This window comes from Dreissena polymorpha, chromosome 10 (genome assembly GCF_020536995.1).
Source record: "Dreissena polymorpha isolate Duluth1 chromosome 10, UMN_Dpol_1.0, whole genome shotgun sequence".
NCBI lineage: Eukaryota > Metazoa > Mollusca > Bivalvia > Myida > Dreissenidae > Dreissena > Dreissena polymorpha.
In genome coordinates, this window is record NC_068364.1 from 68,720,203 (window position 1) to 68,742,945 (window position 22,743).

Consider the following 22,743-nt stretch of genomic DNA (forward strand, 5'->3'; position numbering starts at 1 on the left):
GTGTTGTCATCCGCAAATACATGCATATAAACCGAAGCGAACAATAACAGTATACATACCGCTTTTCTGATGTGCACATTTATCCGATAATCCAATATAATTACATCACTTACGAAAAAATAATGTTTAACATTTATGACAAGAAATATGTTTACGAACTTCGTTAACAAATTTATATGCCTACGCCATTTTTCAGAAAAATTAGTACAGTGCATTATGGGACACAGCTTTCATTGGACGAGCGAATTTAAATTTAGATTGAATGCAATACGATACATGTACAAAGAAATGTTTTATTGCGTCATATGCAGCATGTAAAAAAACGTGCTTTCCGTGGACTTTCTGATAACGGGCAAAAAATTAAGTTCATCTCTGTTAACTATTACATTGCGTTAGCATGTAAATAAATCGTCAGGATTTTTAAATTAATTTTTCGTATACGTACTGAAACATTAAACACACACAAAGATATTTTTATTTATCAAGCATGTGTAGCATATAATAAACAATAACACACTTACAAAGCCATAGTTTATACAATAAAATACAATACAAGATAAATACAAAACATGAACAGGTAATCGTTTTAAATAACTTTAATTTGATAATTATTCCGCTTGCACTTGCCTAATTGAAATTAGCGCACCGAACCGCTCTGATAGGGAATACTTGTAATAAACACCGACTCGCGAGTTTTCACACCTTTATTGACATTACACAACAGATTAACACCAATTAGCTGTCGAGTGTCGTTTAACCTCTAATCGATTAAAATCAGTTAAACGGACGGATAAAGCAATCAAGCTGTGATCGCCGGCTTCTTTGAATTTATGAAAATACATGAAGTTGCATAACATGGATTTGAATCATTATGGAAGGTTGGAGAAAAAACGGGATCCAAGGACCCCCCGCGTTATATTGGACACAGCGTTGTAACGGACCGCACTATATTGGAGTTACAGTGTACGTATTAAATGCTGTTTAGTTTAAATTAAACAATTATTGAAATGGCCAGTCAACATTCTATGAAATAAAAATCTGCATTTATTTTCAATAAGAATATCTATTTAAATAAACTAAATTTAATATTTGTTTTACATAAATTGAAATTACCAACCTTTTTAGGTTTTCAATATACAAATATGTCCCTGGAGTGAGAATATGACCTGAAGATATTTATTAATTATACCCTGTGTTAATTAGTGTATAAAGGAATCAATTTTGACGGATGTCTGTCTGTCTTTCCAACTGTCTGTGGGCATTCATTTCTAAATTCCACGCTCAGCATTCAAACTTTCAGGTATTGTTCCTTCTCATATGAGGTTGTGCATGTACATTTTGTATCATACTTCGCTGAAAATTACAAAACTTAGACATTCTTTAACATCATGCTACATATTATGAGTTGTGACATTGGAGGATATTCTACGTCACAGTTATTACAAAACTTGTTTGACTAGACAGCAATGACACTTTTTTAGCTGATAGTATTTTTATATGGATTAGAAGATGTTATTTTCCATTCTCCATTCTCTTAATGATTCTAGTATGGCAGTTGTCAGTTGCTGGCATTATTATATGCACTTAGTAAATCCAGGAAAAGGTTAACTTAATGACCACACTTTCATGACTAAAATGCATTTTTATTTGTGTAGAGGTCTATAAAAAATTGATAAAATTCCTGGATTTTCTCGTTTTTGCGATTCCTACAGGACCCCATGCAATCACACATCTGTACACAGCGGAACAACAAGAGGCTCTCTGGTCAGCTGGGCCTGGACTCCCGGCGACAATTCCTGGGTGTAAGTGGTGAGCTCTTGGGCCAGGAATTTGAGACAAACCTCATGGAGGCTCCAACTTCCCTTCTCAGGGGCCGAGATTACCTCATCTACAAGATTGTTATGCAAAGAGTTTCACAGTCGTTCAAATAATTTTTGGTAAGGTAAGGATTTTGTCTTTTTTTTTTCCTACTAGAGGCCTCAAAGATTGGACGCATTTGAATACCATGATATCTGTTGTCCATCCTTTTGTGAGGTGTTTGTGTTTGTGTGTATACTTTTTGTCAATGTACATTCCCTCCTGAAGTACTGGACAGAATTAAATGAAATCACACAGGAATTTTTCTTGGGTGTTCAATTTTTTCTTCTTTGAAACTGCATTGCCAAGAGGTTTAATGTTTGGTTTGCTACAGTGTAAAGTATGTCCTCTAAAAGTGTTACCAAATTATGTCCCTGGGGTCAATACTGGCTTTGCCCTGGGATTTCCTAGTTTTACATATCCATATATAGGGACAGCAAAAATGTTTGTTTGAAACTTACATATTTGGTATGGAGCACCATCAAGAGGTCCTCTACATAGTTTGTTTGATTAATGCACCTGGCCCTAGTGGTTATTGACTGATCCAGGTAAAACCTTTAAAACAAATGGGCTAAAGAACAACGTTCATTGGGTTCATATTTGGTCCATGTAACGGATGCCATTTCTGATTGCATTGAATACATTTCTGAGATTTTTTAAGATCTTTCTGTTCTAAGGGGCCTTATCCTCACAAGTTCAGACCCAGAGAACCGTGATTCCCAACTGCAACACAGGCAGTACATCTCAACAGGTGAGTCCCAATAATAGTTTGAACACTAGTTATTTGTGAGCAAAGCTCACAAATAATGCAGACGCAATTTTGCAAATCAGTATGGATCAGTATGGGCTGAGGTACGGTAGGAACCGTAACCCATGACTGCCTGTGTGGATAACTCCAGTGAACTTTAGCAGACGATAATGCTAAAAGGCTTTAAGCGTCTGCTTTCATAACTGCATCTACCTGTTCTCACTGGTACAGTGCATAGAGTGTATTTAACAACTTGTAGCAAGACAACATTGGCAAGTCTAGTGTTTATCATTGAAACCTGTACATATTGGCTGCTTTCAGGGAAAACGGGGCTTAAAAGCCGAATCTCACTTGTTTGATTTTGCAATGGTAAAATATTAACCAACATTAACTAGTAGGCTGGGTTTATCTGCCAGTGATTTGCTGCTAACATTAGAGTGTTTATTAATAGAAACACATGTTTGAGCAGACAGCATTTGGTATACTATTGAATCTGTATTTACATGTAAACTTGATTTGAGTCATTCGCATTTATAACCTTTCAAGTGCGCGGTGCTTAGCATTTACAGGGTAATTTGAATTTCAAGCAGACAACAAAAAACTTATTCTGTAAGTCAAAAACCTATATAACTTTTAACCACCAAATTACACATACATATTGTTTGTATACTAAAGTATATGTATGCCAAATTTCATTAGAAAATATTAAATACAAACTTAAATATTATGAGAATAATCATTTTTGTTTTCTGCTGTTTACACACCATTATACAACTGAAAAGTAGACATTTTGTGAGTTTGTGGCCCTTTTATACTTCTTCTCTGGTGTTTACTGAATGTCAAATAAGATTAGCCTGTGCACACTGATAAACTGTATCAATGATTTGAAAAAAACAACACACATCTCAACCTTTGTTTTAAGACACACTCTTTATAAATTTGAATGGGTTGTGATCATTTCAAACTTGCGATATAAAAAGCTATAACATAATTTTGAAAACTGAGTTGCGTCTAAGATTATACAACAGCGAACATATTCAGTGCCTTCAGCGCTTTGATTTTGGAAATGGGTAAGGGCTATTTGGATTGGGAAAAATTGGGTTGTTTTGAGTAAAATGAATAAAATTGAAGTTGCGGTTGTTTTTTCTAATACGTACTTAAATATTGAGAATAAAAGTTTGTTCAGTATTATATTTACTCTGGTGAAACTTGTAAAGCTGAATAGGAAAAAGAACGAAATATTGCAATATTTTTTCTCTTTGTTTTGAAAACCTTTAATTATTAATTTCATGCAGTCATTTTGGAAAAATGTATACTTTGTTCCATTTGGAATGGGGCAGCACATCCCCAACTAAATATATATATAAAAACTGAGGTAGTCCCTTGTCATTGGAAAAGGGATTCCTGTTGCACAGCTGTGACCGCGATCCTTTCATAGTAAGTCTCGTTCTGGGAAAGCTGGTCTTAATGCATGTGCTGCCTAAAGTCTCGCCCAAGATTAGCCTGTGCAGTATACATAGGCTAATAATGGACGACACTTTTCACTTTTAGGGAATTTTGTTTAAGGGTGTCTCTTCTACATGAAAATCCTGTCTTGGCCAAAGGTTTTGTCCCTGATAAGCGGAGTGCACATGCATTAAGCCCAATGTTCCCAGAAAGTGGCTTGTATAACCTTAAGACTTTGATGCAATCAAGCTTTAACAAATTGTTAATACCCAAGTGCAAACTCAGTTTTCTGCACTTTCCTTAATTGACCAGTATATCTTATTTTTATTTGACAGTAGAGCGCAAAACTATTGCATCTCCTATAGAAATGTGAAGAAGATACAACAGTTTCAGGGTTGACCCTCAAATTGAGGTTTAAAGAGAACATCTAGAGCTTGATATATAAAATGCCAATAACATACAAATTATATGTAGATACCAACAAAACTGCCTTTTATATGTAGATACCAACAAAACTGCCTTTATAACTCTTGACAAAGTCATGTTCCATATCAAATGCAATGATCGTAATGGAACTTCCATTTCTTTACAAAAGGGTCAATATTGTTTGTGCCTTTGCATTATATGGGTTTTATATTTGTGGAGATCAGGATAGCAACTTTATTAAAAAATAATGTCTGTAATTACATGCAAATGATAGTAGTAGTAGTATAAAAAGATTTGTATTGACTACATCAGAAATGTCCCTTATTGCTATAGCCCCCAGAAGTATCTGTAGCAATATGTGATGTATATTTGAAGATCTTTTTAAAGCTAACTTAAGCATAAAGTGATCTGGTAAGCAATTGTGATAACTATATGACATGCATTGTGCTGTGTGTGTGGTCAACTTTTAGCTCATTACCACTCTTGATGTTTACTTTGTTTATCCAATCTTGATGAAACTTGATCAAAATGATTATCTGGACAAAATCTAGACTGATTTCGTATCTAGGTCACTTGCATCCCAAAACTAGGTGAACCATGTCACCAGGTCAAATCTTTAAAAACCCTTGATGCCACTATATGCCAGAATGGTAATCTTTTCATTTCTGATTACACAGCCAATGTTGACTTTGTGTTGTACTTAAAAGTGCTAAATATTAGTTTTAAAAAAGACGTATTATGGGTGAAAATGTGGCGGCTGCAAGTGGGCTGTCGAGCGTTTTGCATCCACCATTATGTCTGCTCTGTATATCAAAACGTCGGATCATTATGAAAGTTGTTGATAATGTTTTGATCATAATATCACAACTACGGTAAGTTTAGTAACCAGCCAGATTGCCTGTAGCACTTCCAAAATATGTTTTTGTTTAATTAATAAAAATTGACCCTTAGACTTGTCTGCAATTGCACTCACAATCAATGTAACCTAGTCTTCTAAACAGTTGTATTTTGTTGGCATTCTTGTTCTTCATTTTTGTATGAACTGTCCAAAAAAAGACAGTTCATAAGTGTACTGCTCACATTGCAAAATTGTGCAATGCTTTGTAGATGTCCTGTGTCTAATGGTATGTCAAATGGTGACTCGAGTTTCACATTGTTGACTTTTTTATTTCACAGAACAGCATGTCACTAAACAAGCACCCTACCCTGAAAACCTCCCTGAGCTAATGAACAGTTCAACTGCACCAAACGTTACCCTTAAGAGAAATGAGATTATAAGAAATGTCAAACAGGTACCAATCTAGGTACCAGCAGCCTCAGTCGTGGGGAACTGGTTCATGATGTACCCATGGTCTTAATGATCTCTGAACATCTCAACAACACAGCAACAGTAGAGCAACATGAACTGCAAGGTGGGGATGTGAATTAATGATAATTAAACCCCACAAACCAAGTTTTGTAGAGGGTATGTTGGAGTCAATATTCTGTAAGTTGGTCAGTCTGAGGGGCTTCATATGATGTAAAAAGATTTGTAACAAATAACACATACATTTCTCAAGGGATTACATTCAAACTTCAATTTTGTGAACCCCATGCAGTGTTGGTTGTGGGTTAGTGGTCATTTTGTGACTAAGCCCTAACTTATCATTGGCTGTCAGTCACTCTCTTGCACACTATTTATTTACTGTCTCTGTATCTCACCATACATGGGAATTCAGAGGCTGTGTAACTTATATTTTATTCACAATGATAAAGTGACCACAGTTGCCCTGAGGTTTGTGAATAGATGTTTTTATTATTCAAGAAAACATAAAATCACTTGAAACACTTGTGATCTATGTTTTTATGCTTCCCCAAAATTTATTTTTTGGGGAGCATATAGTCGCCTCTTCGTCTGTCCGTGTGTGTGTCTGTCTGTCTGTAGGTGCAAATTTTTTGTCCGGGCTATTTCTCAGCAACTAATGACCGGAATTCAATGAAACTTTATGGAAAGCATCACTACCAAGAGGAGATGTGCATATTATCAGCGGGTTCTGGTCGGATGATTTTTCACAGAGTTATGGCCCTTTAAAATTTTCTATCAAAAAATTCTTGTCCTCCCAACTACTGTGCCCTCAAGACGTTTCCTTTTATATGAATATATAGTGCAATATTGTGCCAAAAAAAACCTTTGGGGAGCATCACCCGTCTCCGACGATTTCTTGATAAATGTAGGAACTATATTGCAAAATGTAAATTATGCTTCATTGAACCAAATTTTTCAATATATATTTGTTTTTCAGCTGTGAATGGTCAGTGTCCAGCTGTATCCTAGCAACCAAGCCACACCAGCACATCAGAAAAAAACAACAGCAGCAGCAGTTTGGTAAGCTGTCTTGCATGTTTTAGCTACCTTGGCGTAGCAGTTTGTAACAACGTCAGCATAATATGAATTATTTTAATAAAACCTAATGGAGTTAATGAAGATATTTGTTGATTTTTGAGTTAAGATCGTAATGGTATATGACAACACTGGTGCATATGCATTAAACTATTATAAGTATTAATGCAAAAATGTCAATTTACATTTAATTTGTTCTCAACCATTTTAATATTAACTAGTTATATGTGTTTCAAAATATATATAGGATCTGGCACAAGTTGTCATATCATACCATATTTTATTAAACGAAGTGAGGAATTTTGTTAGTAAGCGAGCCTTTGGCGAGCTTACTAACAAATTTCTTGGATGAGTTTAATAAAATATGGTATGATATGACGAGTGTCAGATCTTTTTTATCACGTGCTTTTAAATAAGCAAATTAAATAAATATTTATGCAAATGTAATGCTAAATCCCGAATGTTGTTTACTTTGCGTGACATCATTTGACGTTGAAAAGTCATTTCAGCAAAATAACAAAATGCGATTAGTCAATAAACGAAAACTAAGACAATCAAAACGCTTAAAAATGTTGTATTACACATGTATATAAAAAATATGAGATGGTTGTATTACATGGGAATCAGGGTATGGCATGTGATTAATTGAACCATGTTGAAATATTAACTTTGCTTCATTTAAGTATGCGCTTTTAGCTCGACTATTATATATGAAATATATATAGTGGGGCTATCCTACTCACGTCGGCGTAAGCGTGAGCGTTGGAATGTTAAAGTTTGCGTACCACCTCAAATATTTCCTATGTCCCTTGGCATATTGCTTTAATATTTTGCATACTTCTTAACCAACATGACCCCAACCTATAAACAAGAGCAGACAACTGTTTCAAGCATTTTGTAAGAATTATGGCCCTTTTTTCACAATTTGCATATTATTGATAAATCTATGTTAAAGTTTGTAAAAAAAAACTTATTTTTTCCCAATTAGAAGGGTTCTGCCCTTTTTCCTAAAACAGTGAAATAACAGTGAAAAAAGAGCTTAAGAGTCTTCTTTTCATGCATGCTATTGCAACAATGTAAGGTTGAATGATTTCCTACCTAGAAAATTAAGGTAATTATCTTAATCATTTAGAGATTTATCAATGTTACTATTTTCACTCTGCATCAATTTTTAATCCAATTATTACCAAAATTTGCTTTTTTATGCCCCCCTTCGAAGAAGAGGGGGTATATTGTTTTGCACATGTCGGTCGGTCCGTCTGTCCATCGGTCCATCCACCGAATGGTTTCCGGATGATAACTCAAGAACGCTTACGCTTAGGATCATGAAACTTCATAGGTACATTGATCATGACTCGCAGATGACCCCTATTGATTTTCAGGTCACTAGGTCAAAGGTCAAGGTCACAGTGACTCGACACAGTGAAATGGTTTCCGGATGATAACTCAAGAACGCTTACGCCTAGGATAATGGAACTTCATAAGTACATTGATCATGACTCGCAGACGACCCCTATTGATTGTCAGGTCACTAGGTCAAAGGTCACGGTCACAGTGTCAAACAACGTATTCACACAATGGCTGCCACTACAACTGACAGCCCATATGGGGGATGCATGTTTTACAAACAGCCCTTGTTGAGTTAGAGTAATAAATCATCAGAGCGCCTGTTGTTCAGCTGGTTATCGATCTTTGATTGCATGGGTTCCTGCAATGGCTGCCACTACAACTGACAGCCCATAAGGGGGGATGCATGTTTTACAAACAGCCCTTGTTTGAGTTAGAGTGATAAATCACCAGAGCGCCTGTTGTTCAGCTAGGTATCGATCTTTGATTGCATGGGTTCCTGCAATGGCTGCCACTACAACTGACAGCCCATAAGGGGGGATGCATGTTTTACAAACAGCCCTTGTTTGAGTTAGAGTGATAAATCATCAGAGCGCCTGTTGTTCAGCTGGATATCGATCTTTGATTGCATGGGTTCCTGCAATGGCTGCCACTACAACTGACAGCCCATAAGGGGGGATGCATGTTTTACAAACAGCCCTTGTTTGAGTTAGAGTGATAAATCATCAGAGCGCCTGTTGTTCAGCTGGATATCGATCTTTGATTGCATGGGTTCCTGTAGGAGCTGGCTCTCAAAACAAAATCCAATTTAAATAAATATTTAAAATAAATGGAAATAATAATTTTATATATGGTATTTAAATAACTGTTTTACTAAAATTAATAAGAATGCAACAATTCTATTAAAGCGGATCTCTTTTATGCAAGGAGAAACTTTTGGTTCAGTGGTTGAATTTCTGCTGAAAAAAAAGACAAAAATATTCCATGTATGATTAAAACTTATCTGATCAACTGTTATAAGCTATTTATTCACCTAATTCGACCAATTTAAAAACACATTTCCCATTTGATGCTAGGAACTTTTCCTCAATCAGGCAGGATAAGGACTCATGTTAAGTGAACTATATTAGCCTCATTCTGGGAAAATAGGACTTCATGCATGTGCATCAAGTGTCATGCCAGATTAGCCTGTGCAATATATCAAGGACAAAACTTTACCAATTATGCTGCGTTGGTCGTTTAGAAGAGACTGTCTAAAAATAAAAAAATCCATAAAAGAGGTGTCATTCCTGATTAGCCTGTGCATTCTGCACCGGCTAATCTGGGATGACACTTTAAGCACATTCATTAAGCCCCGTGGTCCAGAGCACTGCTCAAATACTTGTTGTTGTTGTCATTGCTGCTGCTGCTTCAACCATGCCATAGACAGAGATGGAGCCAGTCCCGATGCTGAAGTCGCCCCTGTTTTGGGGGTCATATATCTCTGACCTGGGAAGTCTGGTTTTAAGAAAAGTCTTCCTTTAAACGAAAAATTCAATAAAAGCAGAAAGTCTTATCTGATTAGCCTGGTTTTCTCAGCAAGGTTCAAGTATTGTAGGAAAACCTGGGGCAGCTGCATGTGGGCTGTTGGGCAGTGGATGGCCCTTATTACTCCGGCTCTCTGTTTGAAGCCAATATAAAACGGATAATCATGAAATTTGTTACCAATTTTTGTGGGCATAATATCTTGTACCAGTATAGTAACCAGCCATATCGCCTGTAGCACTTCCAAAATATGTTCTTGTTTAATGGAGGAAATTGACCTTTTAACATGTCTGACATTGCACTGACTGTCAATGTAACCCAGTCTTCTATAAGGGTGTATTTTGTTGGCATTCTTGTTCTTCGTTACTTTGGTGTATTAACTGTCTAAAAAATTTGTTCTCGTCTAAGCATACATGCCATCAGAATTTATGCAATTGACATAATTTTCTTGACAAGTCATACACTTTTGAGTGTACTGCTCACATTGCAAAACTGTATAATGATTTGTATAGTCTATGTACTGTGTCTAATTTTATTTGAAATGCTGACTTTTCTTCAATTAAGGACCCTGTAGTGATGAATATAATGATGGCCTGCTTGTGCAACTGGAACTTTACTTTGTTGATATTTTATTTAACAGTTTTTTTGTGTTTTTTTATTTAACAGGACAACATATCAATGAACGTGGCTCCATTCCCAGAAAAACACGCCAAGATAATGAGCAGTGTCATTGCGCCAAACATGATCCTTCAAGTATACTTGGAGCCCAATGTCGCTTCAACAGCGGTCGCCAAACCAGAGCCTTGTTAGCTCAGGGGGAGGGGTCATGATGCACATGGGCTTGCAACTTTCCCCAGGCTTTTCTCAGTAGCAGTGGAACAACATGGCAGCCCAGGTCAGCTGGTTGTTTGTTTCATCTAATACTTGGCTAGTATACGGCCGTAAACCCAATGTTGAAAAGTATTTAATCATGTTTTTCTTAATTGACTGCCTAAAATTCCCAATATAAAGTTTCCAAATAGGTCTCAAATATATATATTTTTTAAACTAAAAGGGAACATTTTGTTATTTGTCCTATCCAACTCTATAGGTTGAACCTAAGTTATTATAATATTCAAAAAACTTTTTCAACATTTTTAATTATTTTTTTTATTTTTTTCAAAGCAAATAATACATCTTTAAAACTTTGCAACCAAAGTCCGACAGGGTCACAATGCATTCTCAGTCACTGTCTGTTGGTTTGTCCGTTGGTCTGATTAAAATTGTATCTGTTTGTGGAACAATTTATATTACTCAAGCAGTTAAATTGAAACTGCAACTTAGTCATCACCATGAAAAACAAATATCATGGTGAAATTTCCAACTTAACAACGCAAAAAAAAATCTTAAACCCGTGTTCATCATAGAAATTCTATGATAGAATAATATAGCAAGACTATGTGTTGGACTGTGTGATATGAAAAATTGATATTTCATTTGTCACAATTTCAACAAAAAAGTATTTATTACAATGTATAAAACAGATGAAAAAAACATGAAGCTGTGTCACTGTTGGAAGTAATAATTACTCAAGTTATTCACCTAAAATAGATGTAAAAAATGCTGTGTCACTCATGAAAATATGAATACTTACCCAACAAACAATTGTGGTATGAATTACTACATTTAGCAGACTTCTATTGTTTAATTTTTTGTGCTGGAAATCTGTTTTTCAGGGCATCCAAAATGAATGTTGGTAATTAATCTTATATTAATTAGATAATTTGTGGAGAGGGGGTGACTTTACCAAGCAAAAAGAATAGCATATCAAGCAAGAAAGAACACGGAACTAAAAATAGAAGCTTTGTAATGGATATTGCAGATTGTTATTCCTTGAAAGTTAATGTACAGAAGCAAGTGACAGAAAGAGTTATCGTTCCTGACATTGTTATCAGCATGAAAAATGAAGGGAATTATCGTTAATGACATTGTGCAATCTTTTATTGATATCCTCTCTCTATTTTCTTTCACAGCAAGGGGCCTCCCAATACAACAACTGTCACAGATCATTGTCTGGTGGCACTCAGCTTAAGACGTTGCCAAATCAATGCTTCATGTTCAACAACCCACCATATACTAGCAACCAGACCACAATCGCACCGCAACAACAACAACACCAGCAGCAACACTCGGTTCAGCTGTCTTCAATGTTTTGATAACAACCTTCAGGCAGCAGTTCATTACAACGCCTGCTCTGTATGGATGATTATAATATGTGCCTCATTCTGTTAAATGGGGCTTAATGCCTTTGTGTTAAGTGTCCCAGAATTTCGCTAAGAAGAGACTTCCTTTAATGAAAAATACCATTTGATAAGAAAGTGTACATTTCTGTAGCCTGTGCTGACTGCATTAAGCCCTGTTTTCTCAAAACCAGGCTCCTATTTATACTTCAAGTTTACAATTTACACTTACATTAGTTGTTGCTTGTGATATCAACTTGTACATATTAATTATCCGAAGTTTAATGTTAAAGCTAGGAACTGTTCGTTTACCAATATATTTCCATATATTTAGTTTTAACATATTCATTTAAGCTTATTTCAATGAAAACCTCATGCTTATCGAGATACTCCCATGTACATTTTCTATGAGTGTTAGGATATCCAGAGATCACTACCTGAAAGGTCATTGAACCCATGACCTCATTATCACTATGCAGACTTTATATCCGCTCCGCAAATGCGACCTTATAAGACTTCTCCTCTCTTGCTCAGGTCGTGGGTAAACCTGCTTTTTCCAAAACCCATTTGGTTCCCAGGGCCTTGGCTGTGACCCTCTTCACATCATGTCAAGTGCCATGTTTCTCCCTGGTCAACAGCACCATATTTATGGCGACAAAATTGGCTACAAAATCCTTGACATCAACCCAGTACCCTCTTTGGGGTAAAGGTAAGGTTCAGGGTCACGTGGGTCTGAAAATTCATGGCGATATGGACATATTTGATTAAGTGGGGCCTGTGGGCTTCGTTCCTTTAAAATTGATTGTTACTGCAAGATTTGTTTGAAATAGGAAAAATTAAAAATTAAAAAAAATTACATAAGTTTGACATCGATTAACTAAGATCTCATGTTAAAGAATTGCAGTGAAGGAAAACAATTGAGAATCGTTAGACTGATGATATCTAATGGCTTGTCCAATATGAAGTTTCAAAGTGTGTACTTGTCTAAATATGTATGTACCCCTATTGTACAGTGAAATGTTGAATTACCAATTGGTAATTATCATCAACCTATATTACATAAAAAATACGACATAGGGGTAACTAGCACAATATCTATTTTTTATTACTTATGCCCCCCTTCGAAGAAGAGGGGGTATATTGCTTTGCTCATGTCGGTCGGTCCGTCCACCAGGTGGTTGTCAGACGATAACTCAAGAACGCTTGGGCCTAGGATCATGAATCTTCATAGGTACAATGATCATGACTTGCAGATAAACCCTATTGATTTTGAGGTCACTAGGTCAAAGGTCAAGGTCACAGTGACCCGAAATAGTAAAATGGTTTCCGGATGATAACTCAAGAACGCATACGCCTAGGATCATGAAACTTCATGGGTAGATTGATCATGACTCGCAGGTGACGCCTATTGATTTTGAGGTCACTAGGTCAAAGGTCAAGGTCACGGTGACCCAAAATAGTAAAATGATTTTCGGATGATAATTCAAGACCGCATATGCCAAGGATCATGAAACTTCATAGGTAGATTGATCATGACTCGCAGATGACCCCTATTGTTTTTGAGGTCACAAGGTCCAAGGTCATGGTGACCCGAGATAGTAAAATGATTTTCAGATGATAACTCAAGAACGCGTTTGCCTAGGATCATGACACTTCATAGGTACATTGATCGTGACTAGCAGATGACCCCTATTGATTTTCAGGTCACTAGGTCAAAGGTCAAGGTCACAGTGACAAAAAACGTATTCACACAATGGCTGCCTGTACAACGGACAGCCCATATGGGGGGGCATGCATGTTTTACAAACAGCCCTTGTTAAACAATAAAATAAACATGTTTTAATATCCCCCGCCATAGGCGGAGGGATATTGTTTTGGCGTTGTCCGTCCCTCTTTCCGTCCGGCACTTTTGTGTTCGGAGCCATATCTTGGAAGTGCTTTGGCGGATTTCATTGAAACTTGGTATGAGCATATATATGGATAAGAGGATGATGCACGCCAAATGGCATTGTACACCATCTGTTAGTAACAGAGTTATGGCCCTTTGCATCTTTAAAAAATGCTTTTATAGCTGAGTGTCAAATAAAACACTTTTGTGTCCAGAAGCATATTGGCGGGGGATATCAATTCAACGAATTTGCTTGTTAAATTATTGCTGTATGAAATTGTTAGTTCTACCTTTAAATGTGAATATTTTGGGGTCTTCACAGTTTTAGTTTAACAAATGTCAGGTTGTGTGTTGTTGTTTTTATTTAAAAAAATAGAAAGAATAAATCTACCCCTGCCATGGAAATGTTTTACTTCTCAATGAATTCTGAAATAAAATGCAGTATAACTATAAAATTAACAACTATCTTTCCTCACAAGGATAACCATTAAATTTTCTCTAAGGTCATTTACTTTTCCTGCAAGCAACAACTGGCGTGGAAATAAGCATGATGATGTCATGCAGTGTAGCTAATTATTTTACCGGTTATGCTGCGGAAAAAATTATACTTAGTTACATCAATTTGTTTCATGACTTCTTACTGATCCAAAACGATTTGGGTATACAATACAGGGTTAGTGAATTCATATTTGGTTTCAGCAACACTCTCTGACCGTACTTGTTAAGTAAAAACTTATGTTACTGCACATTATTTTCTTCCACAGCAATGTGCCCCTAGATATAAACATCGTCACAGATCTCTCTCCAATGGCTTGAAGCTGTACACATCACCAAACACCGCTTCATATTAAGCTACCAGCAGTATCCATGCAACAAACCCAGTATTGCCCAGCAACAGCTTCATCAGCAGCAGTGGTCAATTAAGCTGTCAACCATGTTTTGGCAGCCAAGGCGCAGTAGTTTGTTGAAACGTAAGCTAAGTATTGATAGTTTTTTAGCTCATCTATTTTTTGAAAAAAAATTATGAGCTATTGTCATCACCTTGGCGTCGGCGTCGGCGTTGGCGTCGGCGTCCGGTTAAGTTTTGCGTTTAGGTCCACTTTTCTCAGAAAGTATCAATGCTATTGCATTCAAACTTGGTACACTTGTTTACTATCATGAGGGGACTGGGCAGGCAAAGTTAGATAACTCTGGCGTGCATTTTGACAGAATTATGTGCCCTTTTTATACTTAAAAAATTGAAAATTTTGGTTAAGTTTTGCGTTTAGTTCCACTTTTCTCAGTAAGTATCAATGCTATTGCATTCAAACTTGGTACACTTACTTACTATCATGAGGGGACTGGGCAGGCAAAGTTAGATAACTCTGGCATGCATTTTGACAGAATTATGTGCCCTTTTTATACTTAGAAAATTGACAATTTAGGTTAAGTTTTGTGTTTAGGTCCATTTTATTCCTTAAGCATCAAAGCTATTGCTTTCATACTTGCAACACTTACTAACTATCATAAGGGGACTGTGCAGGCAAAGTAATGTAACTCTGACTGGCATTTTGACAGAATTATGTGCCCTTTTTATACTTAGAAAATTGAAAATTTGATTAAGTTTTGTGTTTAGGTCCACTTTATTCCTACAGTATCAAAGCTATTGCTTTCATACTTGCAAGATTTATGAACTATCATAAGGGGACGGTGCAGGCAAAGTTATGTAACTCTGACTGGCATTTGGACGGAATTATGGGCCCTTTATACTTAGACAATTGAAAATTTGGTTAAGATTTATGTTTTGGTCCACTTTACCCCTAAAGTATCATAGATATTGCTTTCATACTTGGAACACTCACAAACTATCATAAGGGTACAGTAAAAGGACAAGTTGCATAACTCTGGTTGTCATTGTTACGGAATTATGGCCCTTTTTTGACTTAGTAACTTTTAATATATGGTTAAATTTTGTGTTTCGATCCACTCGAAGTATCAAGGCTATTGCTTTCAAACTTCAAATACTTACATGCTATCATGAGGTTACTTTACCTGGCAACTTGAATTTTACTTTGACCTTTGAATGACCTTGACTCTCAAGGTCAAATTATAAAATTTTGCTAAAATTGCCATAACTTCTTTATTTATGATTAGATTTGATTGATACTTTGATGAAACTACTCTTACCTGACATACCACAATAGACTTCACCCAAACCATCCCCCGTGCCCTCCCCCCCCCCTCCCCCCCCTCCCCTCTCCCCCCTCCCCCCCTCCCCCCACCTAATTTTTTTTTTTTTTTTTTTTTTTTTTAAGATCATCTCACAAATGTCCACCACACCCTCACACTATACCCCCACCCCACCCCCCCCCCCCCCCCCAATTTTTTTTTTGATTTTTTTTTTTTTTTTTTTTTTAAGATCATCTCACAAATTATCACCACACCCTCACACTATACCCCCCCCCCCCCCCCACATTTTTTATTTTTTTTAAAAAACGGTTATGTTTGAAATACCGTCCAACCATCGCACCCAAACCCCCCCCCCCCCCCCCCCCCCCCCCCCGATTTTTTTTTTTTTTTTGTTTTTTTCGCTTTTTTGGAAGATAATGTAATAAATGTCCACAACCCCACACTATACACCCCTCTTCACTCCACTCCTCCCTCCTTTGTGATTGAAAATGAGAGTCCCTTCACCTTTAAAAAGAAAATAGATGAGCGGTCTGCACCCGCAAGGCGGTGCTCTTGTTTTTATATTTTGTTTTGGAGTTAAGAATGAAAATTGTGAATTTAAATATTGTTTCTGCTTAATAATTGTTATATTTGTGACAGATATTTTTCATTTTGGGTGAAAGGTGATTTCGGAGGTATTTCAACTAAATATACTCATATTAATCCAATGCATAATCACTCTCTTTATTCATTTAAAAAACAACAATATATTGATAAAGGTACTAAGAAAGCAATATATAAAGGCAAGAATTATAAAGCATTATAACTAATGAAATAAGTAATACAACAATAAAAATAAGAATTTTGTAAAAAAAAGTTAACTTATTCTGAAAAAAAGTGCATTTGGAAACAAAACTTACTAGTCTTATATATGTATTTAAACTTGCTTGTATGTATTTTCTTTACACTTAGACAAATAAGTTGTGTTGAACAATATATTCACACATACATATTTCACCTTGCCTCTCTGCTACCAAGGTTGACCCACACCTCTCAGAGCAGATCAGTGGGCTTTGATGTCGCAGCACATCAACTCAAAGAGATCCATGCGAGGTCAGCCCTCACAACAGTGCCATACCATGACGTCCTCCAACTCACCCCAGTACTCACCTTGGTGTCAGGGAAAAATTCAAGGTCACATGGGCCTTGGTGGCCTTTGCAAGATTGGCATGTTAGACTGGAGTGATGGGACATCTTCCATTTTAATTATGATCTTGTTGCAATTATTTTCTCTTTAATAAGTCATTAATGAAAATGATTGCAATTACAAAAGGAATACTTATGCTGCTATGGATAAAAATCTCCAAACATATTAACCTGAGATTGAAGTTGGACTTTTGGCTATGTTGTGTTTATTTAGTATTGACATTAATGGAGTTTTTAGACAAAAGTGGAATGTGGGCGCATCTGTGAAATGGTTGCCAGCACTTATTCTTAGAGGACATATAAGTTTTCTCAGAACATATCGCCTTACACAGATATTTTTATAATGTGTGATATTTTTCTACTATAAAAAATTATCATTTTCTGATACCCTATCCTATATTGCCTAATTGATGGTTTTGGATGATATTTGGAAATGAAGAGGTGAAAAAGAAACAAACACTTGTATACTTCAGTTTTTATTCACCTTAAGTTTTTGTTTATTTAAACAACAGCCCAGGATCATCATGACTGTGCGTGTTCATTGCTCTCAGACTCATTGTTAAAAAACAAACAAAATGACACACTGATGTTAACAACTATGCAACTTCCTTTTTTCAGACACTAATCAACACAATCAAATGGGCCAATCAGAAAGACAGCCTGTTGCATCAGTTAGTCATACCTTGGAAGATCAGTTATAAATAAAATTTAAACACATGCTACTTTCTTAGTGCCTGCATTGGTGTGTTATAGCCTCGCCTTCTGTTGTGATCAATTACAAAAATGGAAGATCAGAATTGTGGGATGGGTTGGAAACGAGTGGCATAGTTCAAAATGAAATTGCAGAATGAAAGTCATGTGGCCAACCATAAAGTAGTGTGGCATTGTGGCATGTGACCAGCGAATACATTTCATGTATTATGGGCATTATAATGCTGTCAATGATTTGATGTTAATGATTTTTGTTAAATGAAGTCAGCATAGGTAGTAGAAATGAAGTGAATATTACTTGTTTTAAGATTCTGAAATTATCACTCTTCATTTTGATCCAGATTTTGGAAAAACTAAATAAAGAGTTCGCATATGCTGACTTTCAGCTTAAGCAAAGTTGTTTAAATAATACAAGTAACTTGTACAAATTGTCATATTCATTGTCTTCTTTTCATTAAATAAAACATATTTCAGTATTGTTTTACCAGTAATATAGCTTGACATGCTATTTTTTAAAGAAAGATTCAAAATTTTGACACTTCTATTTTGATCTTTCTGTATTTCAGTCTGTATACAATACTTATAAGTTTGCTTAGAGGACTCGGTATTTTACCAAGAATCGTGTGTAGTCTCATACAATTTAAAATGCAAAATATTAATTAATTTACGACAAACTTGTTTTATCTGCTGTAAATTGTAAATTCTGTATTGACAACTGGTATTATTATTAAATATTTACACAATTTCATCATATTTTAAAAGCTGTATACATGTTCAAAACGCTGATAATAGACACAAAACCTATGTTGTCATTATTTGAAAGAGGATTGTTTGAAATGAATAAAATTTGAAAGGTTATCTTAACTTAATATGATATGGAAAGACTATAATTCTGTGGAATGTTTTCAATTAATTCATTTATTATGATGAGATTATTCGTGAATACTAACCAACGTTATAATTATAAATAGCTTATGGTGGATAACACACTTATAACTAACACTTATCTCTAGTGTTGACGTTTGTATTCGGACAGAATAGTTCATGATGCTTTGTATACACTGTGCAGGCTCGTATTGAAACCAGATTTTAATGTGTGTAAATGTGATAAGTGATATAACTTGACCAAGATTTTGAAATCACTTTAGTATACAGGTATATATATATTTACATTATGCTCTTCTTGATATATAGCAAAATGCATCCATAGCCGTTGTAAATTATTTATGATTTGTGTTTTGTTTCAATTTGATGAACACACTGATGTTTTACGTGCATATTTTAGTTGAAAGACAATAAAAATAACCTTGTTTGTGTGAATGATCATATGTAACTTGTAAGATTTTATAGCTATATCAAAATAAAATATATTGAAAACAAAAATATATTAAGTAATAGAAACACATTGTTTTATACGATCATACGTTTAACACATCCAATAACAATCTCAGCACATATTGACAATATTTTTAATTATGAAGGAAATCATGTCAAAAAATATTAATATGTGGAAATTTGGAGAACAATTTCTTATCAAGTGAGAGCAATGGGATGTGCTTGAAATTGTCAATAACTGCAATTTTAAGTAATATGTATTTAGTAGTTTAGGTTAAATTGAATTCTCCATGCTCAACAAACACTTGTGTATTTGTTATAACAAAATTCATAATTAATGAAATTTGTAAAAAATCAATTTGATAGAATGACAATAGAGTGTTGTAATTCTGACTAATATTAAAGCATGCACTGCACAATATAATATGGCACTTCAATATATTCATACACTTTTATGATATTATTATACTTGCTAATTATTTTATATTTGACATATAACTGACCCTTAAAAAGTTTTACACATATCTTAAGCCAGACTTCCCCATAAAATCTGATTGTTTATATTCAAACTTTAATTCAAATCAAATGTGTTTTGTGTTGTTCAACAAGTAAATAACCTTTGTTTATGTACATTTTATGTCATATTTCAATAACGTATTATATTGATATTTACAGTGAGAATAAAATACACATTTTATTATGCCCCCCTTCGAAGAAGAGGGGGTATATTGCTTTGCACATGTCGGTCGGTCGGTTGGTCGGTCCGTCCACCAGGTGGTTTCCGGATGATAACTCAAGAACGCTTAGGCCTAGGATCATGAAACTTCAAAGATACATTGATCATGACTCGCAGATGACCCCTATTGATTTTGAGGTCACTAGGTCAAAGGTCAAGGTCACCGTGACCCGAAATAGTATAATGGTTTCCGGATGATAACTCAAGAACACTTATGCCTAGGATCATAAAACTTGATAGGGAGATTGATCATGACTTGCAGATGACCCCTATTGATTTTCAGGTCACTAGGTCAAAGGTCAAGGTCACGGTGACCCAAAATAGTGAAATAGTTTCTGGATGATAACTAAAGAACGCTTAGGCCTAGGATCATGAAACTTCATAGGTAGATTGATAATGACTGGCAGATGACCCCTATTGATTTTCAGGTCACTAGGTCAAAGGTCAAGGTCATGGTGATCCGAAATAGTAAAATGGTTTCCGGATGATAACTCGAGAATGCTTATGCCTAGGATCATGAAACTTCATAGGTACATTGATCATGACTCGCAGATGACCCCTATTGATTTTCAGGTCACTAGGTCAAAGGTCAAGGTCACGGTGACCCGAAATAGTAAAATGGTTTTCGGATGATAACTCAAGAACACTTATGGCTAGGATCATGAAACTTCATAGGTACATAATGATCATGACTCACAGATGACCCCTATTGATTATCAGGTCACTAGGTCAAAGGTTAAGGTCACCGTGACAAAAAACATATTCACACAATGGCTGTCAATACAACGGAGAGCCCTAATGGGGGGGGTATGCATGTTTTACAAACAGCCCTTGTTTTAATTTGTATCATTGTTTAGCTAAATAAAATGGTAACCATGCAAGTGTACAAATTATGATTATTGGGCTATATTGGTATGATTAATTTTTATCTTTCGCCCAACACCAACGTGACATTTTGCTATGGTAAGGCTCTGTTGTATTAAGTGAATTGTATGGAAATAGCTCCAAGGCCTTTATGAAGAGCCTGTGTAACACATCATGATCTTTGACTCATCAATTGATTGCATCATTTTGTCTCACGTGCGTCAATATCTTCATATCGTAGATAACTTCGTCTCTGCTTGTAAGTGAATTTTAATTATTCATGTTTAGATATTTCTCTAAACTGTAAACATACGTGTTAAATAACCGTATCATTATTTTACTGTCTGTGTAATTAAATTAAATATTTTCTATAGTATTCTGTCAATCAGTGGTTTGTTTGAAAAGGTATGTAATAATAATGTGTATGTATATATGTATATTTGTTGAACAAAGTTTGTTGTTCCACTTTTGTTAATGTACATAGCTATCCCTTGAGTGGAAATAATGTTGTACGTTTACTATTTATTGATATCAAAATAAAAAAAAGATATTTGTTTTCTTACTTCTATATAACTTTTCATTATTTGAATAAAGCCCCCCTCAACTGGGAGACACATGAAGTTTGTTCGTATATCAGATAGTTGGCCGTCACACTTAAATTCTGTTTAAAATCATGAGAATCATTCATTACAGAGCTTTCATAGTTATATCTGTACGAGTACAAGACCATTGCTGATTATGTGCTCAGTATGTCAATGTCACAAGGGTCACATTTTTTAGACGTAAATGAAACTTATATACGAACTATTCGATTATATAACCGATATAATTGATATAACTTCATACGATTGCTCAGCAACATCAGACACTGTCTTGAGTGAAATATTCCAAGGCTCAGTCAATCAGAAAGTCGTATTATGATTTCTTTTAGAAGAGTATTAATCTGTATGAATGTTGTCATGCCTACACATTCAGGGGGGGGGGGGGGCGAATTGACATGTAGATGTGCTCTTGTATATTATTCTGGCCGACCGTCAGAGTTTTGTGTCGCACGTAACATGAAAGGTACATTTCCTTTAGTGATGTATTTGTACATACATATTTATCAGCATGTTAGCTGTGTAATAGTTTGTGACCATATGCTGAGTTAAGGCCCTCTGTCAACAAACTAAGACATAACAGTTTGTTTGGTTCCTTTTTTTCAAATAAGCGGGGTTATGGACCTAATTAAGCAAGTTAAATCACTTTTTAACTTTGTATGCATAAGTAAAAAAACAATGCTGCTCAAGTGAAGAAACTCTACAAACATATTGACCAGCATGTGAACTGAGAGCACTTAGATAAACTATTTTTACTGAGGTCACGCGTAGTTTGAAAGTGTTCGAGTTATGAAACATTGAAATCATTACGTGGATTTGCGTTCCAATGTAGTTCAATGCATTTTGTTCGGCATTGTTGGATTAAAAAAAAATAGCAATTTAAACTTGACTTGAGTCGCATATGTGAATATCGGATTTTAATTTGTAAATTGTTTATACCGGTATTTGATATTTCCAGTAATTGTCAAAGGAGCCGGATGGGCGAACTTTTAAAGTTAGACGTATTTCAATATATGTAAGCAAATTAGTTTATTGGCAAATTAACTACCATTTGGAGTTCTGATGCATTTTAATGCAATCCTGTGGACGTTAGCCCTATTTTCTATGTCAGCGACTGTATGCCCGATTTCTGCACCAATAAATACGTGGTAAAACAATTATTGTTTGAAATCGTTTTTTTTTGTTTGCCCGACACCATGAGGCAAGAGAAGTCCAACTACTTATGAATAACCAATGATTATTTGAAAATATGCTGAATATTATTATTATTATCAAGAAATGTTTAAAATTGTAAAGGTACCCGAATGTG

At 35.4% G+C, this 22,743-nt stretch overlaps 1 long non-coding RNA gene across 4 annotated transcripts; it reads left to right on the forward strand.

Moving 5' to 3' along the window:
- Positions 1-1,238: 1,238 nt before the first annotated feature.
- Positions 1,239-21,447, forward strand: LOC127846941 (uncharacterized). Of its 4 annotated transcripts, XR_008033744.1 has the most exons (9): positions 1,239-1,942; positions 2,535-2,608; positions 6,760-6,842; positions 10,395-10,623; positions 11,741-11,963; positions 12,482-12,656; positions 14,600-14,806; positions 17,022-17,177; positions 17,808-21,447. It is a non-coding gene; the product is annotated as an uncharacterized LOC127846941 (long non-coding RNA). The 4 variants fall into 4 exon arrangements; XR_008033743.1 differs by lacking the exon at positions 2,535-2,608; XR_008033742.1 differs by lacking the exons at positions 1,239-1,942; positions 2,535-2,608 and adding an exon at positions 5,661-5,889.
- Positions 21,448-22,743: the final 1,296 nt, after the last annotated feature.